We start from the raw sequence: 6,000 nt of genomic DNA, 5'->3' as shown, positions 1-6,000 counted from the left end.
ACCCCAACCATAAAATCCTTTTTGTTGCTGCTCCACATCTGCCATTTTGCTGCTGTTATGAATCCTAATGTAAATATCTGATATGTGGAAGGTCTGACCTCTGTGAAAGGGTCCATTGACCCCCCAAGGGGGTAGTGACCACAGGATGAGGGCCACTGTTCTAAAGACTCCCCAAGCATGAGGCCCCTCGCTCTGTGACTCCACAGTAAAGGAAGCAGCCAAGCACGAACCTGTGCTTAGGGCCCTGCGGGAGGGCAGAATCAGAAGAACGGGTCTCTGTGCTAAATGATGTGACTTCGGTGATCTTGCATCTAGGGACTGCTCCCAACAGAACGGGAGCCCGTGTCCAGGGACACCATGACTCGGATGGATCCGTGCAAGGTAGAGCAAAACAATCACAGTGCAATCTGGGCTACTGCACGAAGCTCTCTGCTCTCTTCCTGCGGGAGGCGAGGCAAGTGGGTGAGGGGTGCTTTGAGCACACGGGACAGCCTGCTGGGGGACCCCGGCGGCAGCGATGGATTTTTCTGTTCATCCCAGAAAGAGATGCAAGTCTGGATTTTTATATAAAATGTCTGCACTCTTTTTTTAATTATTTATTTTTATTTTATGTGCATTGGTGTTTAGCCTGCATATATGTCTGTGTGAGGGTGTCAAATCTTGGAGTTACAGATAGTTGTGAGCTGCCATGTAGGTGCTGGGAATTGAACCCAGGTCCTCTGGAAGAGCAGTCAGTGCTCTTAACTGCAGAGCCATCTCTCCAGCCCCTCCCCCTTTTTACTTTACTTTATTTTATTTTTTGAGACAGGGTTTCGCTGTGTAGCCTTGGCTGTCCTGGAACTTGCTCTGTAGACCCGGCTGGCCTCCAACTGGCCAGAGATCTGCCTGCCTCTGTCTCCCCTAGAGCTGAGATTACAGGTGTGTGCCACTGTGCCTGGCAAAGGTCTGGACTCTTACAACTCTGGAGGGTTCTGGGAATGTGGCTCAGTTGGTCCTTGCCTAGTATGTCTGAAGCCCTGAGTTCCACACCCAACATTGCATGAACAGGCATGGTCCACACTCCCATAAGCCAGCACCAAGGCAGATCAAGAGTCCAGAGCTATCCTCAGCTATATGGTGAGTGTGAGGCAAGCCTGGGCTATGTAAGACCTTGTCTAAGCAAGCAACCAACCAACCAACCAAACAAACCTATTCAAAACATTAGAAAAGCCAAGAAAACCCAACTGTGGCTCAGATCTCTTTGAGGAACCACAAGGAAGGCCACCATGCTGTCACATACTCAGCAGTGTGGCCTGGCCAAGCAGAATGAGGAGGACAGAGACTCAATCCTGCTCATCTGGCTGCCTCCTCAGAGGAGGCAAGAGGTGACCCAGGATATCTGAACCACAATTTTGACTGAACTTCCAGGGTCACTGTGAAACATAAGACCCCTCTTGAGGATAAATGGGGAGCTTGGCAAGAAGCCATGCCTGGAGAGAGTATGCCAAGGCGAGAGAGGAGCAGGCATCTGAGATCTGCATCTGCTGCAGACAGATAGTTTGGAGTCCATGTCTGAAGTCCCAAGATCCACGTCCTGCTAGGGGTGGCAGTGGGGTCCCAGGCTCATGTCTTTCCTTCTTCTTGGGGCAGGGATAAGGCCACCCCAGACTGTACAGGGTGTACTGAAGTGTCAGCAAAGGCCCAGGGATGCTGGTACAGTGCATGTTGGGGGGGGGGATCCCCTGCCATGCCCCATGGGTCTATGGAGATGGCGCAGAGGGTAAGAACACTTGTTCCGAGTGCTGGCTAGTTTTACGCCAACTTGACACAAGCTACAGTCACCTGAGAGGAGGGGACCTCAACTGAGAAAATGCTTCCATAACCTCTGGTCACAGGCATTTTCTTAATTAGTGATTGATGGGGGAGGGCCTATCCCTGGGCTGGTGGTTCTATAAGAAAGCAGGCTGAGCCAGCCATGAAGAGAAGGCCAGTAAGCAGCACCCTCCATGGCCTCTGCATCAGCTCCTGCCTCCAGGTTCCTGCCCTGCCTGAGTTCTTATCCTGACTTCCTTCAGTGCCGAGGAAGTTCAGGCTGAATAAACCCTTTCCTCTCCAACTTGCTTTCTGGTCATCATGTTTCATCACAGCCATAGAAACCCTAAGACACTCTGCAAGCATGAGGACCTGAGTTCGAATCCCCAGTACCCACATAAAAAGTCATGGTCTGGTGGTGTCCGGGAGGTACAGGAGGCCGAGGGTTCCACCTGAGGCTGGACAGAGAGAAAAGTGAGCAGATACTTTGTGACCACAAGAGGATGGTAGAGCTGTGTGTGTCTTAGCACTCATACCCAAGGCCGCCACTGCCCTTGAGATTGGGCCCACCTTAGGGCCAGCTGGGGACCAGAAGACACAGTGGACACTATCTTGGGGAGGCCCCAGGAGGCAGAAGCCCAGGGCACTTCCTAGAAGAGATGGCATCTCCCAAGACAGGGTTGGGCTAAAAGCCGAAGTGCTTATATCTGTGAGTGGAAGCTGGTTTCCTTCCAAAGGCAGGGGAGGGAGGCTCGAGGGAAGCGTGGCCAGTCACGGCTAGTGCAGAAGAAACTGTGGCTCACGGCGTATCTGGACCACGACACATCTGGAGCCCAGGGGTCCAGCTGCTTCTACTTCTAACGCCTGCCACAGCCCGGCCCACGGCTCAGCCCTGCCTGCTGGACATCACCACGGCCATGATAGCTGCAGTGAACGCAGAGGACATCCCTTTTCCTTAGACCCCCCCCCCGACAGTTACAGGAGTCCAGCTCCTCCCAAGGCGAGGGGGTGGCCCAGTTGTCAGAGTGCCTGACTAGAGGCACAGGGCCCCAGGATGTAGCCCCAGCATTGCACAAAGCAGGAATTGTGGTGCATGCCTGTGGCAGGAACTAAAGGCCATCCTCTGCTATACAGTGGGTTTGAGGCCAGCCTGAGCTGCATGAGACCTTGTCTCCAAAAGAGGAAGGGAAAAAGGTGGCTTGGTAGAGGGCTCAGTGGGGAAGAGTGCTTACTGTGCAAGCCTGAGGACCCATTTTCAAGCCCTAGCACCCACAGAAAAAACCAGGCATGGTGCAACTGAGCTCCAGCTCCGTAACTCCAGCTCCGGCTTCCTGCAGCACTGGCGGCCATCTGTGTGTATTCCTGTGCAGGCTCTCTCTCACACCTGCACAGAAGGGTCCCAGCCAGCCTCCTATCCTCCTGGCAAGTTCTGTCCTCCAACTGAGGGGTCCTGGGCTGTCAAGGCGGCCAACTTCTGGGGACCTGGTAGGCAACATGAGGGAGGGCCTGGCCAGGTGGGCTCCAGGGGCTGCAGCAAAATCACAGCCTAGAGGGCATGCACCCACTCCCACACCCAGCTCCATGGGAAAGTGCACTTGAGTGTGTGTGAGAGTGTGTGCCAATGTGTACAGGTGCAGATGATTACGTGACTATTTCCCAGGCTGTCAGGCTTGGCACAAGTGTTTTTATCCACTAAGCCATGTTAAAGATACTGCCTCTTTCTTCCTTCCTTCCTTCCTTTCTCTTTTCTTTTTCTTCCTTTCTCTTTTCTCTCTTTCTTTCTTTCTTTCTTTCTTTTCTTTCTTTCTTTCTTTCTTTCTTTCTTTCTTTCTCTCTCTCTCTCTCTCTCTTTCTTTCTTTCTCTCCTCTTCCCTCTTTTTTTCTTCTTCATTCTTCCTCCTCCTCCTCTTTCTTGATACCGGGTCTCACAATGTAACCCTGGCTGCCCTGGAACTCATTACGTGGACCAGACTGACCTCAGACTCATAGAGATGCCGCTGCCTCTCAAGGGCTGGGATTAAAGGTGTGTGTCATCATACCTGGATCCTTGCCTTATTTTTTACTACAGGGTTTCTCACTAACCCTAGCTCTCCAGCTGACCACCAAGCTGCTCACCACCAGGGATCTGCTGGGGTTATAGAATCATGCCCTCCATGTCCAGCCTTCATAAGGGTGCTGGGGATCTGAACTCAGGTCCTCAAGCTTCCATAGCAAGTACTTTACCAACTGGGCCATCTCCAGAGCTGACAGCTTTTTATCCTACCTGGTTCCAGCATTCCTGACAGGGATGAGAGGCGGCTCAGTCATGCAGGACCTAAGTCCCACCAGCAGGGGGCGATGGAGACTCCAGCTCTAAAACGGCTCCCAGACTACTGGACTTCACCCAATCTCTCACCGGCTTATATAGGAGGTGGGAAGACCAGTAATTACAGCCCCCACCTCCTCTCCGGGCGACGTTGTTCAAGGACCTTTTGGTTGTGCTTTAGAAGTCTGTCCTTGGAGAGTGCATTAAAAACTATGGCCCCGGTTCTGAGAAATGACTGTCCTCAGGGGGCAACTGAAGAGCAGGGCCCCAGGCATCTTCACAGCTAAGGGCTGGCAAGCCAGGCCCAGGCACCCCCAAATCTCCTTTGCTGGTGCCTGCACGACCGCCCAGTCCACCCTCCAGTGGGTGGGAGAAGTGCTCCAGGAGGAGTCATTTCCCCAATTTCTAGAGCCCTGCTGTGGGTGGAGCTGTGCCCTGGTGCTGAGCTGGGGTCAAAGCCAGGGCCACTCCCCGGGCTTGGGATGTTTTTCCTAAGCGGCTGGGCTAGCGTTTTCCTGTCTCCTCCCTCTGGCTCTGAGCCTCTCCACCAAGCCGGCCAACACCACTCCCTCCCCACCGGCACGAGGCCACTTTCAACCGATTGGGCTCTCTGCCAGCTCCCGACTTTGCCCCCAGCATGCAGGGGCTGCCGTCCAGGGTGGCCTGAGGCTGAGCTGTGCAGCCTCTTGGCCCTGCCTTGTCCTGTCCTGGCGCTTCCAGGGGTGGGGCTGAGACGCAAGCCCAGGACCTGCTGGCAGCAGGCTGGCCTGTGCAGTCTGGTTGGATGCCTGGTGATGGGTGGGGCTCCTGGTGTAAAGCTCCTTGCTTCAGAGCAACACTGTTGCCTCCGTGGGTCATCCCAGGTAGGGCCTCAGTTTCCCCAGCTGGAACACCAGCCAGGAGTCCACAGGATTCCTTGCAGCTCCGTCCCGAATCTTCAACCTTAATAAACCCTGCTGTCTCTGTCCATTCTTGTGTGGTCCTGTATGTGGTCAGCTTGCTTTTGGGAGAACGGTGTCCATTCATAGAGGCCAAGGAAACCCAGCCTTCACGAGGCCACGTGAAAGGGGAATTCTTTGGAATGGGGGTACAGCAGAGCACACAGATGTCCTCTGGGAACAGTTTTTGTTGCTGTTGTTTTAAGTTATAGTGTGTGTGTGTGTGTGTGTGTGTGTGTGTGTGGACAGCTTTCAGGAGTGAGTCTCTCCTACTTGGTCACAGGGACTGAATCTGTCAGGTAACCTGTCTTGGCCACAAGTACTCCTGACCCCCAACTCCTGATAACAGGCTTCTTTCTTTCTTTCTTTCTTTCTTTCTTTCTTTCTTTCTTTCTTTCTTTCTTTCTTTCTTTCTTTCTTTCTTTCTCAGGAAATTGAGGCTCTACCTGGTTTCTGTGTAGCTCTGGCTGTCCTGGAACTTGCTCTTTAGACCAGGCTGGCCTCCAACACAGAGATCTTCCTGGCTCTGCCTCCCGAGTGCTGGGATCAAAGCCGTGGGCCACCACACTGGGGAACAGGTTTCTGAAGGCACAAATACACCTGCCCCGGAGTCACACACCAAGCAGGGCAGACCAGGTCCCATGCCACAGGCTACACCCTGTGAGCCACTGTGCCTCTTCCCACCTCCCGTCCGCCCACCAGCCCCCTCCCCAAATCAACGTTGGAGCTCCAGGCTCTGGAGTACGGTTCTGGAACACGTTACAACCAAAACATGTTTCAGCCTCAAACAAACCTTCCAGGGAGCCAGGTTGCTTTGGAGGGCAGCGAGCGTGGGACCTGACAGTTTAAAAGACAGACTTCTCAAACCTGTACCCCACGTTACAAAGACCCAGATTTTTCAGCAAACCCATCTACAGGCAAGGTGCTGGGGAAGGAAAGCCACGAGACGGCTTTGCTCACGGCGAA

Source organism: Meriones unguiculatus, chromosome 15 (assembly GCF_030254825.1).
Source record: "Meriones unguiculatus strain TT.TT164.6M chromosome 15, Bangor_MerUng_6.1, whole genome shotgun sequence".
In the NCBI taxonomy this organism is placed as follows: Eukaryota; Metazoa; Chordata; class Mammalia; order Rodentia; family Muridae; genus Meriones; species Meriones unguiculatus.
This window is presented reverse-complemented; position numbering follows the sequence as displayed.